Consider the following 23,261-nt stretch of genomic DNA (forward strand, 5'->3'; position numbering starts at 1 on the left):
TTGCAGAGCATAGCAGGATGCAGCTGACCCACTCCTGTTCAGTGTGTACCCAGCTATTGTCAGTTCTTTGTAATCAGATAAATGGACCTTGTAAAGGTTTTAAAAAAAATAAAGATCCTCCAATTACAAAACCATTCTTCTAACATGGCAGGCATTCAAAGTAATGTTCAACATGTTCAAGACTACCAATAATTGAGTATGTACTTGAGAGAGAGACACGATACAAGTGCTTACATAGTCTCCATTACCATAGCATCTGAGCACCTCTCTAATTTTAATAAATTTGTCTGACCTCAATTCTGTGAGGTAATACACAGAAATAAAGTTGCAAAGAGTCCCGTGGCACCTTATAGACTAACAGACTTATTGGAGCATGAGCTTTCGTGGGTGAATACCCACTTCGTCGGATGCAGTTCTCATTCCTTGGTTGTATTAGGACTTCACCAGTGTAAAATGGCTCTAAAGCTGGCTTAGCCAGCTACTGGAAGATTCCAGGTCCCCTCTCCCTGGCAGTGAGTTCATTCTTATGGTTTATCAGCTCTTTTGGGCTATCTGCTGGAATATATGCTTTAAATTGTACCAGCACTGCATGGCTCATGCTTATGGATGTATAAGTGTCCTTTGTGTCCTTCAAACTGTGCTGAATGCTCTTCTGTCACAAGCAAAGATAAGGCACAAGCTGCATATGAAGTCTGACAGAATTGAGAATTGAATGTAACTCTCCTAAATCTTGGTCCTATGGCTAAATCAGAGGACTCTCCTTGCTAGAGTATAATGTTAGGGACTCTTTCAAATCAAAGTACAAAACTGTCCTTAGTTCTTCTTTCCTTTGCCTTATTGTTTGATCTTCAATCTGGATCAGCTCTTCCACTCAGAAAAACAGACATTCATTGAACCTTGTTTTCATTAACTACAGTTTCCTCTCTGATCTTTCTATCAGAGTTCACTCTGTCTATTCACCAGCTCTTTGCCTTGAACTTCATCCGTCTCCTTCCTCAAGCCCATTCCTCCAGAGTTCCTGTTATTTCCCATCCATCAGTGGCCATCATTTGTCTCCGGCTCCTTGTCTTCCCACTCAGTCATGGTCTCTTCCACCTCAACTTCATCACTCCCACTACTAAAAATAACCCTAAGCCCTTGGTTGCAATAATTTCCACTTCCTATGCTTATGCTCTCATGTTGCTGAGTGCCTCTGGAGGAGGACTTCCTCCAGTATAAATTTGTCCATGTCTCCTTCAGTTCTGTCATCTTCCTAATCAAACAGCACTACTTCTCCATCCTCATTGAATCAAATATCTACACCCCTGCTGCTTATTTGCCACCTTTGACTCTCTTCTAATGCCCTTTCCCTACACCTGTTTTGTTTTGCCTCCCTTCACATAATCTTGCAGACTTTTTTCAAACAGAAAATAAGATCAACATGACCTTCCCTAATCCCCCAACACTCTGTTTCCTCCTTCCAGGTTGCCAGTGCTGTGGTTTTTCATTCTCTAATCACTCCCCTGTCTCAATGAACCCCATCTCCTCCTGTGACACTGTCTAACCCTGACTTTTCTTTTTATTTATAATTTTTCTCTAGTTCCTTCCCCTCACAAAAGAAACATCCTCAACTAAAAAAGCTTGAATCCACCTGCCTGACCAACTACTATGTCATCTTCCTTCTCTTGTTCACCTCTAAATTCTGCATCTTGGCAGAGGGGGTGGGTAGACGAGATGACCTTTCTGATTCTAAATTAATTGAATGTGCTCTGCTTACAAGAAGAGGAAAGATGATCTTGTGGTTCTGACTCGAGTGATGGGTGCAATACCTGGCTTTGCCATGGACTTCCTTTACCTTGGTTGAGACAATTGAATATGTAGAAGTAGTTTAAGCTGGAATTAATTGAACTGCAAGACAAGTCAGGTCTCTAGTTTTCAATATTTTTTTTTTACCTATAGTAGTTGTGCAAAATTCAGATAAGAGACCCTATCAGTAGTGGCATTGAAATAAGTAAATATTAAAAATATTTATAATTTAGTTGATTATAAATTCCAATCTAAAATTGTGATAGCACAGACTTTTACATTAATGCATTGTTTTTATAAAACCTGATTGAAATCTGTTATTGGAAAAAACAATCCAAATTATTTAAATCTCTTCACCTGGTTGGGCTGTCTAGATATTTAGCTTACTGCAGTCCAGAGAGAGCCCACTGATGCTGATATATTCCTATCTTCATCCTAGGTAAACAGAATATATGCTATTCCTATAAATGAAGGTATTCTGGAGCTGGTAAGACACTTCTGCTAATCCCTGTTTTAATGCATCCTATTTCACGGTGGATTAGCCATGTCTGTCAAGTCCCTCAAACAGATTTTTGAATACTTTTGGCTCTCACCTGACTCTAAACTCTAGTAATATTGGTGGATAAGCAATAATTCCTCAGACATACTGCAGGGCAAAAATCATCAGCTATCAAAAATATACTTGTTAAATTTGACTTCCTCATATTGGAGAAGCTGCTGTCTTTTTAAAATCAGATCTGATTTGAAGTGAAAAAGGAAGTTAAATCAATTGAGTCTGAGGGTCAGATGGTGGCGAAACATGCTTCGGAGGAAGCATAGGATGCTTCTGGTACTATTGGCAAGGCAGTGGTCACACTTAGTGTGCATCAGCCTTACTGGTTAAAGAGCTTCAGTGTTTCAAAAGAAGTTCTGACCATAGTAGAAGCCCTTTATGTTTGGAAGCCCAATTTAGTGAGAAGATTTATGATACCCTGCAGAAGATATAAGGTTCTTTGGCAACCCTCCCATCTCTTGGCTTTTGTAGCCTTCTGGGAAGGAAAAAATCCACTTCTTTCTGTTTCCAGAGGAAAAATTTATCCTGACATTGAGTAGCCCAGAAGCACATTTCCTTCAGTCAGATCCAAGAACTAATGCCATCCATCTGTGGGAACCTGGTCTGCTACCCTGGGCTGCAGGCAAGAAATTTGATGGAGTAATTGAGCATCTCCACCCAGGTTTCTCTGTGAACTTGTAAATTTACCTCTTGGGAACTTTCCTGGTGATATAGAGCAGACTTACAGCTCTAGTGTTTGTGAAGTTACAGAATCTTGTTCTAAACCCGTAAGTTATTTTTTGATTAGTTTGCAGTTTTTTAAGGTTTCTCTTCTAAGACATTGTAGATTCATAAAATACACCTCTATCCTGATATAACACAACCCGATATAACACAAATTCGGATATAACGCGGTAATGCAGTGCTCTGGGGGGACGGAGGTATTTTTATGTGGATAAACAAATTTCTCTGAAGGATAAGAATTTAATATTCATGTTGAGACCGATTTTTTTTTATCCTTTCTTTCTAATGCAGCAGTATATAAATTAAGGTTTATGGTTAGGTCAGTGGCCTTATATGTGGTAGTTAGAAGCCACTTGTGGTTGAGGCATTGGCAAGTAGTTTGAGGCAAAGCACTCTAGTTTGCACAAAATACTTGAGTGGTAAGCTTTTTGGCAAGCTGCTAAATAGTAGTAGAGGCAGCAAAACACTTTCTGCCATTCATTAATGAGCTCACTTTCTATGTAAAAAAAAAAAGATTTCCAGCAATTTTAGTCCCTTTGATATACTCAAAGCAAACGAGATTAAAGTAATAGAAGGTGTAATAGGAACAATTTAGGTGGAAACTGAATGCAGAGTTTCTGGGTTTAATGTGTGGGTGTTAGTGGCCTGTGATGTAGAGGTGGTCAAACTGGATGAACTGATTGTTCCTTCTGGCCTTAAACTCTATGAAATCAAGCAGGATTATGTTCTGGAAATACTGTATAATTTAACATTGCTTCTTCAGGATCATTGTTACTGGATATGTGTTCATCAGTCATATCAAGATGTGGTAGAATTTGTAAGACAGGGTTATCTGATAAAGCTCGCACTGTTGCCCTAAAGCAATTTTCCTAGTTCGTTATATGAGGAAAAATATAATACTGTAGAGAACAGGACCACTTCAGCACTTTCTAAACGCTTTCCAGAAACTATGACAATAGAACCCATTGCAGAGAGTAATTTTTAGAGTTACAGGGCTTTGTTGTACTGAAGTGCCAATCCAGAGTAATTTTATCAAATTTACTGGAATTACATTAGCTTTATACCAGATTAACAAAGAAGAAATCAGGCCTGTATTCTGTCTTTTGTGTTGTACACACAGAGCTTCTGGTATATCTGCTATAATGATGGGAGGATCTGTAAGAATCTTGAATAGTTATAAAAAACTGTCCTCTAGACCAGGGGTTTTCAAATTTCTTGGCACCATGACCCCCTTCTGACAACAAAAATTACTGCATGACCACAAGAAGGGAGACTGAAGCCTGAGCCTGCCACCCTGGTGGAGGGGCAAAAGCCCGACCCCACCTTACTACATGACCACAGGAGGGGGGACTCAAGCCTGAGCCCTGTCACCCAGGGCTGAAGCCAAAGCCTGAGCCCCACCTCTGAGGGCTGAAGCCATCAGATTTTACCCATGGAAGGTGGGGCTCAGGTTTTGGCCCCAGACCCAACAAGTCTAAGCCAGCCTGGGTGACTCCGTTGAAACAAGGTCCCGACCCAGTTTGAGAACTGCTGCCCTAGACAAACAGTGAAATCAGTTTGACCATTTATTTCTCTGGGAGAACAACTGTAGTTCCAGCAGAAGTGTATCTACCTGTCTTAACAGTTGCTGCAGAAAGAGACTAAGATTAGCTAACTTTCATACTTTCCACCAAATTGTTTATAAAAGTATGTATTACAGCAGTTGCTAGAGGACTGCTATCAAGTCTCATTGTTCTGGGCACTTTACAAACATATATAGTTACAGCTCTTGTCCTGAAAAGCTTAGTCTAAGAATACAACATACACAGAGTGAGGAGAGAGGATACAATCAAATAGATCACATTTTAATATACATTAACAATTAAAAAATTATGCATAATAAATTAATAAATGTCACCTCACTTAGGTCCCTCAACCACCATAAATTGGCTGATTTCTTGGAGGTGTGGTGGGTAAAACACTTTTTTGGACAAACGAAAGTACTGAGATTCACAGAGATACTTGCACTACTGTAACTAGCTTTGAGACTTAAGGAGCATTGATACACTTAGCTATAGGGTAGTATTTTCTTCAGCATCACAACCTGGGATAAATAGAATCAAAAGAAATTTGATTTCAGTTTGAGATTGTTTTTGATATTTGAGAGCCACATTCTGTCCTGGCTTGCACCTATGCAACTCTTGAATTCAGTGGAGATGCATTTGGGATGGTGGCAGAATTTATCCCTTTAGTAAGGGAATTTCTTTTAGAACTACAGCTAATTATGCATGTAGTATCAGTAACAAAAATAGTACCAATATTCCTGTTCTGCCAGACATTTGTATTCTGGAATAAAGTTACTTAGTTTCATCAACATAAGAGAAGTCCGCAGAAGTTTATACTACAGTAGAACCTCAGAGTTACAAACACCTTGAGAATGGAGGTTGTTCATAACTCTGAATAAAATATTATGGTGGTTCTTTCAAAAGTTTGCAACTGAACATTGACTTTGAAACTTTACTATGTAGGAGAAAAATGCTGCTTTTAACCATCCCAATTTAAATGAAACCAGCACAGAAACAATTTCCTTACCTTGTCTAATCTTTTTAAAACTTCCCTTTATTTTTTGTTAATAGTTTACGTTTAACACAGTACTGTACAGTATTTGCTTTTTTTCTGTGTGTGTGTCTCTGCTGCTGCCTGATTGTGTACTTCCGGTTCCAAATGAGGTGTGTGGTCAACGAGTCAGTTCATAACTCTGAGGTTCTACTGTATGTCTACCTTCATCAGTAATATAATATGGATAGAACAATAATAGTTCTTTTCAGGGTATGGCAAATCCAAAGTATTGTTTATTTTAACAAGAGGAACAAAGCATTAGAGAAAAAATATTTTAAAACAGTATACAGGTATCTTATCTAAAGTTTATCATCCCCAGTGGTAACAGAGGCAGGCCTAACTTCTTTATACACTCCCAACAGGATGCTTGTATCTGAGTCTGGTTTTCTGGAGCTGTTACCATTTGTGAGGGAGGTACTCTTTTAAACACTGCTGTAGTTCTTTTATTCTTCTGTATTTATGTTGGCTAGACAGGAGGCAAAAATCATCAAAGCTAATAAGCCTGGAATTGTCCCTTTAAACACTCTCAAGTGTTTGCTGAGAAGTGGCTTATCTTGAGTCATTTATTTCCTTCTGACCTGCTTTCCCAAACACTCTTTGTTAAGTTAATCTGGTATACGGTAGAACCTCAGAGTTACGGACACCTCAGGAATGGAGATTGTCCGTAACTCTGAACAAGACATTAGGGACTTCAGCCACTGTTGGGGGGAGCAGAGCTCCGGGCAGTGCAGGGGTCAGGGTTTCTGACCCTCATGAATATCAGGGCTTTAGATATTTGGGTAGTGCTCAGGGCTTCAGCCCTTTGGATCCGCTCCCAGTTTCAACCCTGCAGGGGAAAGGGAAGGAGCTAATCGGCAGGGCCAACCGGTGGGACCTGCTGTTTTTTTTTTTTTCCATGGCTCTGTTCCTGGTTTCGGCGGGGGTAGGGGACCACCCAGAGCTCAGGGCTTTAGCTATGGGTGGGAGAGCACTGGTTTCAGTGCTCCCCCCGTAGCTAAATCCCTGAGCCCCAGTGCCCCCTGTGGGGCTGAAGCTGGGAATAGAGCCACAGGACTAAAGCCCCAAGCACCAGTGCTCCCACTAGGTCTAAAGTCCTGAGCCCAGGGCTCCCAAGGGTCAGAAGCCCTGAACCCCTCCACAACACACACACTGGGAGCCCTGACCCTCTGCAGCTCTAACACCCACCCCCTTCAGCTGAAGCCCTGAGCCCCGAGCTAAAGCCTCGAGGCAGTAAAGTATTTGCTTTTTTGTGTGTCTCCACTGCTGTCTGATTACTTCCAATTCCAGACAGCATCTCGCTAATCGATAAGTCTGGAACTTTGAGGTTCTACTAGAGTCATAACTAGACCAACATACATTATTCATAAATTATTAGAGAAGCTCCAGATCAGTCACCGTCATGTACAGATTTCTTATATCACATCATTTTTTCAAAGTTGACACCCCCAGGTAAGCTTGGGAGAGCCTATGTGGTACTGAAATAGATGACTTCCAATAGAGCAATCTTTTTCTAACTAATAAAGGAATATCTATTTTACTCAGTCTTTATGCAAGAAGTGCATGTTGCATTAGTGGTATACCTACTCAGAGTTTAGGAAATGTTGGGAAGGTCCATGTAAGTAACTACATAGGCATGTAGAGGACATTGATGCCACCAGGACTACTTTACTGCATATTTAGAGCCAGAGAAAAAACATAGATCTCCTGACTCCTAATCCTGTGTGTGAATGATAAGGGTATCCTTTGTCTTCATGACAGCATGAGAGATGCAAAGAGTTTATAGTACTTTAATACCCCTATTGAGACACCAATTAAAAAGATAAAAAAGGAACATCTTAAAAATTCTACAGTTCTACTTTTCACCATTTTTATTGTTTATGCTTTGCACTACACTCAGTTTGGATAATGAATACAGACAGTTCATTCAAATGGTTTGCTAGCATAGTCTGCCATGTTTGAGCTTTAGACACTGTTCTGTTCTTAAGAACCTCCAGTGACAAGATTCTACAACCTTTCTAAGTACTGGAACGAATTGCTTAACTATCCTGACAGTAAGTTTTTCTAACATCCAACCTAAACCTCCCTTGCTGCAATTTAAACTAGGGCTCTGAAGCAATTAAAATTAATCATGATTAATCACGAGATTAAAAAAATTAATTGCATATAATAGTGCTATTAAATAATAGAATAGAATAGATGTTTTCTACATTTCCAAATATATTGATTTCAATTACAACACAGAATACAAAGTGTACAGTGCTTCCTTTTTATTTATTTTTTTATTACAAATATTTGCATTGTAAAAATCAAAAGAAATACTATTTTTCAATTCCCCCCCATTACAAGTACGGTAGTGTAATCTCATTATCATGAAAGTTGAACTACAGATATAAATTATATACAAAAAAACTGCATTCAAAAATAAAAAAATTTAAAATTTTAGCGTCTACAAGTCCACTCAATCCTACTTCTTGTTCAGACAATCGCTCAGACAAACAAGTTTGTTTACAGTTGCAGGAAATAATGCTGCCTGCTTCTTGTTTACAGTGTCACCTGAAAGTGAGAACAGGCGTTCACATGGCACTGTTGTAGCCAGCATTGCAATATATTTGTGTGCCAGGTGCACAAAGATTCATATGTCTCTTCATGCTTCAACCACCATTAAACTTTTTTTAATCATGATTAATTTTTTGAGGTAATCATGTGATTTAACTGCGATTAATTGACAAGCCTAATTTAAACTCATTGCTTCTTATCCTATCCTCAGAAGTTAATAAGAATACTTTTTTGGCCTCTTCCTTGTAACAACCTTTTATGTACTTGAAAACTGTTATGTCCCCCCATAGTCTTCATTTCTCCAGATTAAACAAACTCACCAATGAGGACACAATCTGTGTGCTTGTGTCTGTTTGCATGCATGAACATGCGCACACAAAGGAACAATGAGCTTTTCTCCTTCTCCCTCACACTAATCCATTTACTTCTTCACTGTGTTCTTCTATCATCTAGTGCAAAACATGATGTTCACCTAGTAAAATATCCTACTTACCCATAGAAGAGATCCTTTTTCCTGATCAGGAACATGAATTTCCTTTTATATAGAAATGTTTTGAAATGGCAACAAAATAGATGGTGTGAATTATATCCGGATGTTGAAAACAGATATTCATACCATATACTGAAATTAAGAAAACCACAATATTCCATCTTTATTTCACTTTTTTTAAAAAACAGACGGCTATTCTTGCATAGGTGGAAGAACACCAAGACAAAGAGGAATGCTCAGTTTCAAAGTATAAGTATCAAAGGCACACAAAGTAGTTCTGCTACTCTGTGCTGATTAAATCTCAGCTGGAGTATTATGTCCAGCCACACTTCAAGGGAAGGGCAACAAAAATTATTAAAGGTCTAGAAAACATGATCTGTAAGGGAAGATTGGGTTTGTATAGTCTGGAGAAGAGAAGACTGAGAGGGGACTGATAAGTTTTCAAGTACATAAAAGGTGGTTAAAAGGAGGAGGGAGGTAAATTGTTCTCTTTAATGTCCAAGGACAGGACAAGAAGCAATGGCTTAAATTGCAGCAAGGGCAGTTTAGGTTGGATATTACGAAAGACTTTCTGTCAGCGTGGTTGAGCACTGTAATAAATTGCCTAGGAAGATTGTGGAATCTCCATCCTTGGAGATTTTTAAGAACAAGTTAGACAAGACACCTGTCAGGGATGCTCTAGGTCAGGGATCAGCAACTTTTGGCCCACAGCCCGCCAGGGTTTGTTTACCTGCCATGTCTGCAGGTTTGGCCCATCGTGGCTCCCACTGGCCACGGTTCGCCACTCCAGGCCAATGCAGGCTGCAGGCATAGGCACCAATGTTCTCTGTCACTGGTGGGTGCCCGCGCCCCTCCCGCCCCTGGCCCCACCCCAACTCCACCCTTTCCCTGCCCCCATTCCAAAGTCCCTGCCCTAACTCTGCCCCCTCACTCTCCCTATTGGATCCCTTCTCCAAATCCCCGCCCCGGCCCCACCTCTTCCCACAATGCGCCGCGTTCCCCACCCTCCCCCCTCTCTCCCTGCCCTGCGAATCAGCTGTTTCGCGGCACAAGGGCTGGGAGGGAGGAGGGAGAAGCAGGACGTGGCGGCGCGCTTGCAGAGGAGGCAGAGGTAAGCTGGAGCAGGGGGGTGGGGCGGGGAGCTGCTGGTGGGTGCTGAGCACCCACCAATTTTTTTCCGTGGGTGCTCCAGCCCCAGAACACCCACGGAGTCAGCGCCTATGGCTGCGGGAAGCGGCACAGGCCGAGGGAAGTGCTAGCTGCTGCTTCCTGCAACTCCCATTGGCCTGGAGTGGCGAACTGCAACCAGTGGGAGCCATGATCACCTGAACCTGCGGGCGCGGCAGGTAGACAAACCGGCCCAGCCTGCCAGGGTGCTTACTCTGGTGGGCCACATGCCAAAGGTTGCCAATCCCTGCTCTAGATAATACTTAGTCTTGGCATGAGTGTAGGGGACTGGACAAGATGATCTCTTGATGTCCCTTCCAGGCCTATGATTCTATAGATAGGAGTTGTGCAGAGTATAACGATAGCTTTTCCTTTTCTGCCATAGCGCTGAGCCAGAACAGAGAACAACTGTGTTTGAAATTTGTCTAATTGGCTCTGAAATTGTGGTTTCTTCTATCTGAATATATGAAGTTTGAGACCTATGGAACAAGACCTATGGATTGTACGTTTTGATCCAAGTTGCTATAAATAGCAGATTGATTTATTAAACTGACAGCACTTTAGCTACAAATAATCTTTTTCTTCAGTGTACAGCTTTGCCTGACCTCTATTCTTTTCTAACAAACATGACTAGAACTAATAAACAGGTGATACTGCTGTTCTGAAGGCCAAGGAAGATGCTAATCTTCGGTACAAATGTATTGAAAACAGGTTCAGGCACGGCTTATAGGAAAGGGAAGAAGCTGCCAACAGAACACTGCACAGTGTTATCGAGATGCAGGAACTATCACAAGAAAATTTTTGGTGGGCTCAGAGTGTGGCCATCAACTCTTACTGGTGGCCACTTCGATAATTTTTACTAAAATACTTATTTGTTTTTCCTAAAGTAAATTAAATATGTACAAATACATGTCCAAATCATTTAAATTTATTTATGTAGGTTTTTATTGCAGACTCAGTAATAAAAATAATGTACAGTTGTCTCTATTCTTTACTGGACCTAAACAGAATAAAAACTAGGGCTGTTGATAAATCACAGTTAACTCACGCGATTAACTTAAAAAAAATTAATTGCAGTTTTAATTGCAGTGTTAAACAATAGAATACCAATTATTTAATATTTTGAATATTTTTCTACATTTTCATATATATTGTATTCTGTGTTGTAATTAAAATCAAAGTGTATATTGTTTTTATTACAAATATTTGCGTGTAAAAATGATAAACAAAAGAGAGAGTTTTCAATTCACCTCATACAAGTACTATCATGCGATCTCTTTGTCTTGAAAGTACAACTTACAAACAGGGCTGTTGCAAGGATATTTTGTGCCCTAGGTGAAACTTCCACCTTGCCCCCCCCACCTCCGCATCACTTATTAAAAACTTTAACAAGTGAATACTGCATAATATGGCATTGTTCGTTAGAATTAATAAATGTAAATTTATTAATTTAATTATTTAGTCTACATATTTAATGAAAATAAATGAATAACGTGACAGTGCTGACACTGTTATTGTTTTCACTTTGCGCAACATAGCATGGATCTTAAAATAAATCACATACATTATACACAATACACTGTCATAGAGTAACATGTTATCATTTAGAATTTATTTTTCCATGGGGAAGGGGAGCAGACCGGGTTGAGTCAGTGGGGTATCGGGTTAGGTGGGGAAGGGAGGCAGACCGAGTTTCGGTCAGTGGGGGTTCGGGTTTGGCTGGGGAGTGCAAGGGGAGCAGACCGGGTTCGGTCACTGGGAGGATCGGGTTTGGCTGGGGAGGGGAAGGGAAGCAGACCAGGTTTGGGAGTAGAGGGGGGCAGCGGGCGGGGTAGGATTCAAAGAGCTGCGAGTTGAAATGGGCACTATCCTCTCCATTCGCTGGCATGCAGCAGCGCTGGGCCAAGTGCACTTGCAACAGGGCAATGGGAGCAGATGACCTGCTTTGCCTTCACGAGTCTGTCTTGCTCTCACTCCAGCAGGGGGGCATGGGAGTCAGGCAGGACTGTGAAGGCAGAGAGTGCACGTCCTTCACGCCAGAGCAGGGTCGGGAGGGTAGAAAGCTGGGGCGCAGGGAGGTGGGTTAAAACGACTTAGCCTCCCCACCACACAAGAGAGTCCGCAGACCTGCCAGCTGTGATCGCCCTCCCCTCTCTCCCCAGGGAGCAGAGCCTTTGCCTGGAAAACCTGCAGCCTGCTTTCCGTGGAGCATGCCATGTGCAAGCTGGCCCCGCTTGTACCACACTGACAGCACAGCTCAGCCCCAGCGGGGGGTCTTACACTTCCCACCGCAAGCTGCTCCACTCTCCTTCTGGCTGCTGCTATGCAATGTACAAGACAGAGGAGCTAGTACTGTAATAATGTACCTACCAACACAGCAATCTGTCCAGTTATCGATTCACAATCAAAGGACTTTGCTGGCTTTGTAAATGGCAGGAGTCGGAGAGTACTTCATTGAGAGTGTGGTTCTTATCACCTCCCTATAGTCTGCGATCTAATCAAAGGACTTTCCTAATCACTGGTTGCCTAAATGGCAGGAGAGCAATTCATTGGGAGTGTGGTTCTTATCTACATCCTCCCTACAGTCCGGGATCTGCAGCCTGCGTCTTGATGGCTATCTGGTCCTATATATAGGCACCGCTTTTTGGCGCCCCACGAAATCTCGGCACCCTAGGCAGCTGCCTAGTTTGCCTAGTGCTTGCACCGGCCCTGCTTATAAATGTAGATTTTTTTTTTAAGATATCTGCACTCAAAAACAAAACAATGTAAAACTTCAGAGCCTAGAAATCCACTCAGTCCTACTTCTTCTTCAGCCAATTTCTCAGACAAACAAGTTTGTTTATATTTACAGGAGATAATTCTGCCCTCTTCTTATTAACAGTGCCACCAGCAAGTGAGAATAGGCATTTGCATGGCACTTTTGTAGCTAGCTTTGCAATGTATTTACGTGCCAGATATGGTAAACATTCTTATGCCTCTTCATGCTTTGGCCACCATTCCAAAGGACATGCTTCCATGCGGATGACGCTCCTTAAAAAAAAAAAAAGTGTTAATTAAATTTGTGACTGAACTCCTTGGGGGAGAATTGTATGTCTCCTGCTCTGTTTTACCCACATTCTGCATACATTTCTTGTTATAGCAGTCTCGGATGATGACCCAGCACATGTTGCTCATTTTGAGAACACTTTCGCTGCAGATTTCACAAAATGCAAAGAAGATACTAATGTGAGATTTCTAAAGATAGCTATGGCACTTGATCCAAGGTTTAAGAATCTGAAGTGCAGTCCAAACTCTCAGAGAGATGGGGTGTGGAGCATGCTTTCAGAAGTCTTAAAAGAGCAACACTCTGATGCGGAAACTACAGAACCTGAACCACCAAAAAAGAAAATCAACCTTCTGCTGTTGGCATCTGATTCAGGATGAAAATGAACATGGATTGGTCCACACTGCTTTGGATTGTTATTGAGCATGGATACATGTCCCCTGGAATGGTGGTTGAAGCATGAAGGGACATATGAATCTTTAGTGCATCTGAAACATAAATATTTTGCTATGCCAGCTACAAAAGTGCCATGAGAATACCTGTTCTCGCTTTCAGGTGACATTGTAAACAAGAAGAGGACCGCATTATCTTCTGCAAATGTAAACAAATTTGTTTGTCTGAACGATTGGCTGAACAAGAAGTAGGACTGAGTGGACTTGAAGGCTCTGAAGTTTTACATTTTATTTTTGAATGCAATATTTTTTGTACATAATTCTACATTTGTAAATTCAACTTTCATGATAAAGAGATTGCACTTCATTACTTGTATTAGGTGAATTGAAAAATACTATTTTTTTTACAGTGCAAATACTTTTAATAAAAAATAAATATAAAGTGAGCACTGTACACTTTGTATTCTGTTTTGTAATTGAAATATAGAAAACATCCAAAATATTTAAATAAATGGCATTCTATTATTCTTTAACAGTGCGATTAATTTTTTTAATCTCTTGACAGCCCTAGTAAAACAAATGGTGGTTGTTTTTTTTTTTTACTTGCTAGCTAGTAAGTCTGTTTCTGTGAAATGTGGTATTTGTATGTTTATGCTTTGCCCCCTTATCACTGCCCAGGAGGCTGTGGCTGCATGAGAAGTCCCTAGTGGCCGCATGTGGCCACGATCTAGAATTAGTGTCATTTCTCTCAATTAGTATGTTGTATTTTAAATTTAAAGCTTTTTGGTGAAGAGAAGAGTTTGAAATAAGACCAAATGCACATAATTTGTGCATAAATTTAAAAGGGGAAAGTGCTTTTTGCAAGTAATCTGTGCCCATACTGTGTTATGGCAAGTGCTTGAAACTGCCTACTGAATATGCACTGTAGCCACTAATAAAATGGTATAGGAAATTTCGTCACAAACATAGACTGGTAATCTTGTCTTTTCATTTCTGATATAATTTAGACAAGTAATATAGTGTTTTGCTACATACCCTTGTAGGTGAGCAGAAGACACCACAAATTTTGTTGACTAAATGTATCCTCTTTACACATGTGCCCATCACACATTATTTGAAAGTTTATTATGTCTACTTAAAGATGAAGAGTGATGTGGACCAGTCAAGTGGTGCTGTTACAATAGAAATGAGGATAAACAATTATACCAATATGTTAAAATGACCAGGTTATTGGTCTGTTAGTTTCAGGACTCTAAATATTGATTCATGACATAAAATTAGAAGCCCATTGCTTCTTGTTCTGTCCTCAGACGTTAATGAGGATAATTTATTTCCCTCCTCCTTACAGCAACCTTTTATGTACTTGAAAACTGTTACCAAGTCCCCTCTAGTCTTCTCTTCTCCAGACTAAACAAACTCAATTTTTTCAATCTTCCCTCATAGGTCATGTTTTCTAGACCTTTAATCATTTTTGTTGCTCTTCTCTGGACTTTCTCCAATTTGTCCACATCTCTTCTGAAATGTGTCGCCCAGAACTGGACACAATATTCCAGGTGAGGCCTAAACAGTGTGGAGTAGAGCAGAAAAATTACTTCTCGCATCTTGCCTGCAACACTTCTCCTAATATGTTCCAGAATGTTGTTCACTTTTTTGGCAACAGTGTCACACTGTTGACTTATATTTAGCTTGTGACCTCCTATGACCCCCAGATCACTTTCCGCAGTACTCCTTCCTAGCCAGTCATTTCCCATTTTTTACGTATGCAACTGATTGTTCCTTCCTAAGTGGAGTACTTTGTATCTGTCCTTATTAAATTTCATCCTACTTACTTCAGATTATTTCTCCAGTTTGTCCAGATCATTTTGAATTTTAATCCTATCCTCCAAAGCACTTGCAACCTCTCCCAGCTTGGTATCATCCGCAGACTTTATAAGTGTACTCTCTGTGCCTTTTATCTAAATCAGGGGTCGGCAACCTTTCAGAAGTGCTGTGCTGAGTCTTCATTTATTTACTCTGATTTAAGGTTTTGCGTTCCAGTAATACATTTTAATGTTTTTAGAAGGTCTCTTTCTAAAAGTCTATAATATATAACTAAAATATTGTTGTATGTAAAGTTAATAAGGTTTCAAAATGTTTAAGAAGCTTCATTTAAAGTTTAAATTAAAGTGCAGAGCCCTCCGGACCGGTAGCCAGGATCTGGGCAGCGTGAGAGCCACTGAAAATCAGCTCCCGTGCCGCCTTCAGCACCTGTGCCATAGGTTGCCTACCTCTAATCTAAATCATTGCTGAAGATATTGAACAGAATCGGACCCAGAACTGATCTCTGCAGGACCCCACTCAATATGCCCTTCCAGCTTGACTGTGAACCACTGATAAACTAAACTACTCTCTGGGAGCAGTTTTCCAACCCGTTATGCACGCACTTTATGGTAATTCCATCTAAGTTATGTTTCCCTATTTTGTTTACAAGAAGGTTATGTGAGACAGTATCAAAGACTTACTAAAGTCAAGCTATATCACATCTATCGCTTCCCCTCTTATCCACAAGGTTTGTTACCCTGTCAAAGAAAGCTATGAAGTTCTTGACAAATGCGTGCTGTTAACTTATCACATTGTTATCTTCTAGGTGTTTGTAAACTGATTGTTTAATTATTTGCTCCATTATCTTTCTGGGTAGTGAAGTTTAAATGACTGGTCTGTAATTCCCTGGGTTATCCTTATTTTTCTTTTTATAGATTGCCCCTATATTTGCCCTTTTCTAGTACTCTGGAATCTCTCCTATCTTCCATGACTTTTTGAAGATAATTGCCAACGGCTCAGATACCTCCTCAGTCAGCTCCTTGAGTATTCTAGGATTTATTTAATCAGGCCCTGGTGGCTTGAAGACATCTAACTTGTAAAGTAATTTTTAACTTGTTTTTTCCCTATTTTAGCCTCTGATCCTACCTCATTTTCATTGGCATTCACTATATTAAATGTCCGATCACTACTAACCTTTTAAATGAAAACTCAAACAAAAAGTCATTTAACACTTTTCTGTTATTGTCCTCCCCTCTTCCCCATCATTGAGTAACAGGCCTATCCTGTCCTTGTTCTTCCTCTTGCTTCTAATGTATTTGTAGAATGTTTTCTTGTTACCCTTTACATCTCTAGTTAGTTTAATCTCGTTTTATGCCTTGAGCTTTCTAATTTTGTCCCTAAATACTTGTGTTATTTGTTTATATTAATCCTTTGTAATTTGACCAAGTTTCCACTTTTTGTAGTACTCTTTTTTTTGAGTTTCAGATCATTGAAGATCTCTTGGTTAAGCCTGGGTTGTCTCTTGCCATACTTCCTATCTTTTTCCTATGCAGTGGGATACTTTGTTCTTGTGCCCTTTTGAGTCCTTCATCACTAAGAAAATTTCTGGGGTCTGTAACTGCTGTATTGTCTCATTTCATAAATTAATCCCTGGAGGGCTAACACACAGTATATATTAAGAGACCACTATGTTAATTGTGTTGTCAGATGTCTTGCAGAATATTCTCTGGCCTATGCAGTAAGGTCTGGATTCTCAAAGGTATTTAGGTGCCTACCTCTCATTGAGCTCAATGAGAGTTAAGTGCCTAAATACCTTTTGAAGATCTGGGTCAGGTGTACAGTGCACTGGGCGTGTGTGTGTGTGTCTGTGTCTGTATACATATGTAACAGGGCCAGAGGATTGAGGCAGGCAACTCTGATTATCAGACCCAGCTAGGAAGGGAGAAAGAGATTATAAAAGCTAGAAAGAGGCTCTGCTTAGAAAGAGCTCCATCTGGGAGATAGGCTACTGCAGTAGGGCCTGAAACCAGGAGATTAAAGAGAAGGACATGCTCTCCTTTCAGCAGTGAGAGAGACAAGAGGGGAAAGCTTCTGGGAGTTGTAGATCAGTGTTGATTTGTTTTTGGTTTTGGTGATGTTTTGCTTAAGTTTTATGCTGAAGAATAAAACTGTGACCTGAAAGAGACTTGGGCATGGCAGTGAGTTATTCCTGGGCTGGAAAAACAGACCAGCAACTTGCACCCTTTCAAATACTTTATGGGTATACCAAATTATTTGGCAAGGAAAGGGGTGGAAAAACTTTCTTTCTTTTAAAACCTTTTCAAATAAGAATGAAGTTCAAGGCATAGGTCTTCAATACTTCACTGAACAATAATTCTAAGACAGCAGTGAAGTTCATGCCATACCTGTACAATATTACCCCTCTCCAAACATTTCCTGATAGAGTGGTGGTGTTGAACCACTGCATGTAAGCCAAATTCCAAGTGATTGTTTCTGCCCTTCCCTCATGCTCTGTTGCTAGCAAAGGCAGGGTGTTCATAACAGTGGGCCAGAAGTAAATATTGGATTCTCAGGGTCCCACAACAGGCTATGATTTCCTTTTTGTCAGATAGTTGCAGTATTGTTGTAGCTGTGTTGGTCTCAAGATATATGAGAGTTAAGGAGTCAAAGTAGTATCTTTTATTGCACCAACTTCTGTTGGTGGAAGGTGCAAGCTTCAAGCGTCACACAGCTTTTCTTCAGGCCTGGGAAAGATAAGCAGAGTGTCTAAGATAAACACAAGTTGGGATAGATAGTAAGTTATAAACAGGGCTCTACCATATTCACGGCCATGAAAAACGTGTCATGGAGTGTGAAATCCAGCTATTGTAGGGGATTATAAAAGCTAGCAAGTGGCTCTGCTCAGAAGGAGCTGCATCTGGGAGATAGGCTACTGCAGTACGCCTTGAAGCTAGGAGATTAAAGAGAAGGACATGACCAGTGAGGGAAAGGACTTCCTTTTCCGTGGCAGGGGCTGCTTGGAGGGCTGGGTGAGATTCGCCTCCAGGAAACTCCTCCAGCTGCTAAAAGCTCCGCAGCTGCTGGCTGGGAGCCCACCTCTAGAAGCAGCACAGAAGTCAGGGTGGAACACTAGGCTCTGAAGGCAGCACAACCATAGAGCTTTCTGCAGCTGGGGAAAATTCCTGGAGGTGGAATTGACCTGGCCCTAGGAGTGGCCTCTGCAGGGGAAGAGGAAGTTCCATCCCTCCCCAGTCCTGCTGGCAGTAGCAGCTGGAGCCAGCTGTACGGTAAGAGCCACCAGCTGGGGCACCGCCAGCTGGGGCAGCCCCTGCCCTGCCCCTCCCCGGTTTCAGTGCTTAGGGGTTAAAGAGGCTTTGGGGTGGTGGGGGAAGAGGGAGTTACAGTGCCCCCTGATCATGGGGCCCTGGGTGGTTGCCCACCTTGTAAGGCTGGCCCTGCCTCCCCCACATATCCTGTGACTCTCACTTTTGCATTGCTGGTGGTGGTGGCGCTGGCTTTAGAGCTGGGCACTTAGCCAGTAGTTGCTGCTCTCTGGCTGCCCAGCTCTAAAGGCAGCACCTCTGCCAGCAGCAGTGCAGAAATAAGGATGGCAATCCTACGACCTCACATGACCTCCTTTTGGGTTGGGACCCCCCCATGGTTACAACACTGTGAAATTTCAGATGTAAACATCTGAAACAATGAAATTGACTATTTTAAAAATCCTATAACTGTGAAATTTTCCAAAATGGACTGTAAATGTGGTAGGGCCCTAGTTATAAGAGCTTCACACATGCTCCTATGAGACCACTTAAAGTGAGGTGAGCAGCCAGTGGGGAGTATTGCAAATTGTTGTAAGTAGTCATAAAACCAGTATCTCTGAGTCCATGGTTTTTAGTGTCTAGCAGAGTTTTGAATTCAAGTTCCCAAGCTTGCCCTTTGAAAATGTTGTGGAAGTTTCCTTTGAGGATGAGGACTTAGAGGTCTAATATGGAGAGATCGCTTTGTGAAAAATGTTTTCCCATGAGTTATATGCTGTTTTTTTATCCCATCTTCTGACCTTCAAACAACCCTACCCAACCTCTCCAAGCTCATCATCAGAAGGAAATTCCCCACAGACCAGGACACACCAATTCAAAATGGCCCTAGATCCTGCCAGAACAACAGATGCAAAACCTGCAGACGTATTCCCACTGTCATGATGATCAATATGCCCCAGAATGCACTGTTCAAAATTCATGGGTCCTGTTACAAGCATGTGGGGTACCTCATCTAGTGCATCAAAAGCCCCAACAACTGCTATGTGCTTGAAAGCCAGAGAGTCACTACACTCACAAATGAGCTCGCAGAGAAAAATGATAAATGACAAAAACACCACATCATCAGTGGGCAAACACTTTTCACAGAGTGATGATTCTATATTTGTCCTCAAAGGAAACCTGCACAAAACCTTTAAAAGGTGTGAATCTGGGAACTTAAATTCATAACTCTGCTAGACATTAAAAACCAGGGACTCAACAGAGACACTGGTTTTATGGCTCCTGACAACAATTTGCAACACACTCTATTTCCTGCTAACCCTTAATTGCCCACTTCATTTTACATGGTCTCCTTCAGCATGTGTGAGCCTCATACGTTTAACAATCTATCCCAACTTGTATTTAGCTTAGACACTCCGGTTATCTTCCCCACAGCTGAAGATCTCCTGTAGCTTGAAAGCTTGTACTTTCCACCAACAGAAGCTGATCCAATTAAAAATTATTACTTCACCCACCTTGTGTCTTGATAGATGGGAAATTTGAAAGCTGCAAGGTCGAAACCTGCAAAAGAATACTAAAACTGTCATATAATCTAATAATTATCCACACAATAAGCTCCCTACTGCCCTTGAACACTGGTGTTTAATTACGCATATGTAAACAGATCTTAAGCACAGTTTATTTTTATTTCAATTTTTTAATTCCCATTATCAAAACATCTGGATTGTAGTATGCAAACAAAATAATTTCAGTCCAAAGGCCCCAGAGATACCTGATGTTTTTACAATTAACAATAAGTGGGTAAAAGGAAGAGTTATCTTTAGGAAGCTCTCATGAAGAGGAGAGGCTAAAATGGTGAAGAATGTACTGATTTGAATATTTATCAGAGTCTCTAAGAGCAACCCAGTTAGATTGTACCAGAATCCTTAGGGAGGGAGTTGTACAGATGGGATTTCTGAGTTGGGAAGGCTTGGACTTCAGCCTTGTCACATTGGATTCTTGAGGCAAAAAGGAAGTTCAGCTCTGCCAGTGTCAGAGGCTTTTGTCGAACATAGGGCATTAGGCAATGAGTCAAGTATTTGGCGCATAAATTATTGAAAGCATAAGAACTGGTATACTGGGCTTGATGGACCTTTGGTCTGACCCAGTATCCTGTCCTCTGACAGTGGCCAATGGCAGATGCCCCAAAGGGAATGAACAGACAGATTATCATCAAGTGATCCATGCCCTGTCACCCAATCCCAGCTTCTGGCAAACAGAGGCTAGGGACACCTTTTCTGTCTATTCTGGCTAATAGCCATCGATGAACCTATCTTCCATGAATTTATCTAGCTCCCTTTTGAACCCCATTATAGTATTGCCTTCATAACACCCTCTGGCAAGCAGTTCCAGAGGCTGACAGTGCATTGCGTGAAAAAAATGCTTTCTTGTGTTTGTTTTAAACCTGCTACCTATTAAATTTCATTTGGTGGCCCCTTGTTCTTGTATTATGAGAGGGAGTAAATAACACTTCCTTAAAAAGCAGCAAAGAATCCTGTGGCACCTTACAGACTAACTAACTGTTAGTCTATAAGGTGCCACAGAACTCTTTGCTGCTTTTACAGATCCAGACTAACATGGCTACCCCTCTGATACTTAACACTTCCTTATTTACTTTCTCTATACCACTCATGATTTTATAGACCTCTATCATATCCCCCCTTAGTCTCCTCTTCTCCAAGCTGAAAAGTCCCAGCCTTATTAATCTCTCCTCATACGGAAGCTGGTCTATACCCCTAATCATTTTTGTTTCCCTTTTCTGAACCTTTTCCAATTCTGATATATCTTTTTTTTGAGGCGTTACCTATTTATATTTGTTTTTTTAAAACATAATTCTGTTAAATAAAATCGTTATATCATTTAAGGCCCCAATCGTACATATTTTCATGCATGCCACTTGTATGTATGCTATCTATAACAATTCCAACAAGCTTTGAGTTAAAATATAGAACAAAATTATATGCATTGGGTTATATTGGCTCAGATAGAAGGGTTATATACTGGAGGCTGTAGTGCAGATGTTTGAAACTATACTGAGGCAAAACATGAACATTTGTATTAAAACTAAGTGATTTGTTTCTGAATTCTTTGATTGCAATGCAGATAGTGTCATTATTTATTAATTTATCACTGTGCTTTTCAAAAGGTAAACATTAGCTTAATGTATAATTAAAGTAGTAATAACTAAGGAGAATTTAGTACATGATTAAATAAGTCTTCAGCTTATTTTTAAAACAGCAATCAAAATCTTCTAAAGTACTCTGTGGTCAAGACTTTTACTATAAAGAGGGTGAAGGTCTGATATCTAGAAAATGCAAAAGAAGAGATCACTAACAAATAATGAATGTAGCTTTAAGATATGGTGAACATAAATATGGATCACTTCCTGTAGCTAAAAGTAATAATACAAAGATCGTTCAACACGAAGAATGCACTTCAAAACTTAATCTTGAATTGTATAGACAATTAGATGGGCAAATAATGGAAAGACACAGGAATAATAAAGGCAGTATAAAAATGTAGCATCTTAACTGCTAGAAAACATCAACAAGAAAACAGTCACAGTCTGAAATAAAAACTTTTAAAAAAAATTCTGCTTATTTTAACATTAATTCCAATAAACAAAATTGATTGAAATAAAAGGATGACTCTAGTAGGAAAACAGTGCAAGTTAATCTCTTAAAAACTGAGAAAAATGATTATGCTTTCTTGTTAATTAGGTTTCCTAATGTTTGTAACTTTAGTGCTCTCGTGGCCAAGATGGAGACTGCTCTGCAGGCAGCTCTGGCCAAGAGAAGGCACGCGCAGGAATGCAGCAGGAAAAATCCCTTCCACTCCGAGGCACCTGTTCCAGCCCCCCCAGAGTGAACACCCACACCCACATCCACATGAAAAGTACAATGGATATAAGAAAAGGAAATGTTTATTTACAGAGAGATGAGAGGAGAAAAACAACAAGGGGAAATATAGGGGGAGCAGCAGAACAGGGTTGCATCCAAACGAAGGCCCCACAGGCCCAGTGGTGGCACAGTCTGGAAGGGCAGACACTGAGCAATGTGTCTGCACACAGAGTCCAGGAGTCCTGAGCGAAGTTCCAGTCCAGTGATGAGTCTTGGGTGCTCCTAGTTGTCTTTGATGCCAGTGAACTTTCCCCCAACAAACCCCTCCGGTGCCCACTTCCTCCCCACTTAACCTATCTAGCAACCTCCCTCCTTGTTCCCAATGCAGAGTCACAAGCCCCAGTACTCATAGCCCCATGCAGCTCTGGGCAGCCGTGATACTGGGTCCAGCTCCAGCCTGTTTTCCTCAGGCGATTCCTTCCTGGCACAATGCTCCTCCTGGCTCCTGTCCTGGGGTGTCCCAAATCGGCCGCCCTGTCCTTCCCAGGCTTCAGGCAGGTTCTCTGCTGCTTCAGTTTGTGAGGGCCTGCTTGCTGCCACCTCTCGCTCCCTCCAAGCTCCAGACCCCCCCCTGGAGTTTTCCTCCTTTTTTCTCACTCTCCCCTCCCCCCATAGGAAAAGGATTTCTAAGAGGCTATGCTCTCTAAACCCCAAAAGTGTTACATATTTTTTTTTGGCAGCTTAGATAATGGGTTTTCTCCCTGTGTTCTAGCAGGTAGTGACATCCCACATCCAGAGCTTACATTCTTAGTGACCTGCTGGCTGCTACGCTCCAGTTTAATAGACTATCATTAACTGTAGTGACACATAGGAATGAACAAACTGTGGAACAGTGTGCAGTGATATAGGCATATTTAAAGGACTCTGATAGGTACTTGACAGGTAAGAAATCATCCTTCTGCTTAGTCATTTCACTCTGAGCTCGAGTGGATTTTCCACACCTATGTAGGATTCTT

The 23,261-nt window shown here is 41.0% G+C and overlaps 1 protein-coding gene across 5 annotated transcripts in view; it reads left to right on the forward strand.

Moving 5' to 3' along the window:
• The window catches only part of PLCL2 (phospholipase C like 2), a 187,469-nt gene that overhangs the window by 44,236 nt on the left and 119,972 nt on the right, over positions 1 to 23,261 (forward strand). Inside the window, exon 1 of one of the 5 annotated variants that reach the window (XM_050938321.1) lies at positions 18,224 to 18,394. The exons of the other annotated variants lie outside the window; for them this stretch is intronic. The gene's annotated coding sequence lies outside the window, so the exon portion shown is untranslated. Of the gene's footprint in view, positions 1 to 18,223; positions 18,395 to 23,261 lie in introns of those variants that run through there. 5 annotated transcript variants of the gene reach the window in all.

The sequence above is a fragment of the Gopherus flavomarginatus genome, chromosome 2 (assembly GCF_025201925.1).
Source record: "Gopherus flavomarginatus isolate rGopFla2 chromosome 2, rGopFla2.mat.asm, whole genome shotgun sequence".
In the NCBI taxonomy this organism is placed as follows: domain Eukaryota; kingdom Metazoa; phylum Chordata; order Testudines; family Testudinidae; genus Gopherus; species Gopherus flavomarginatus.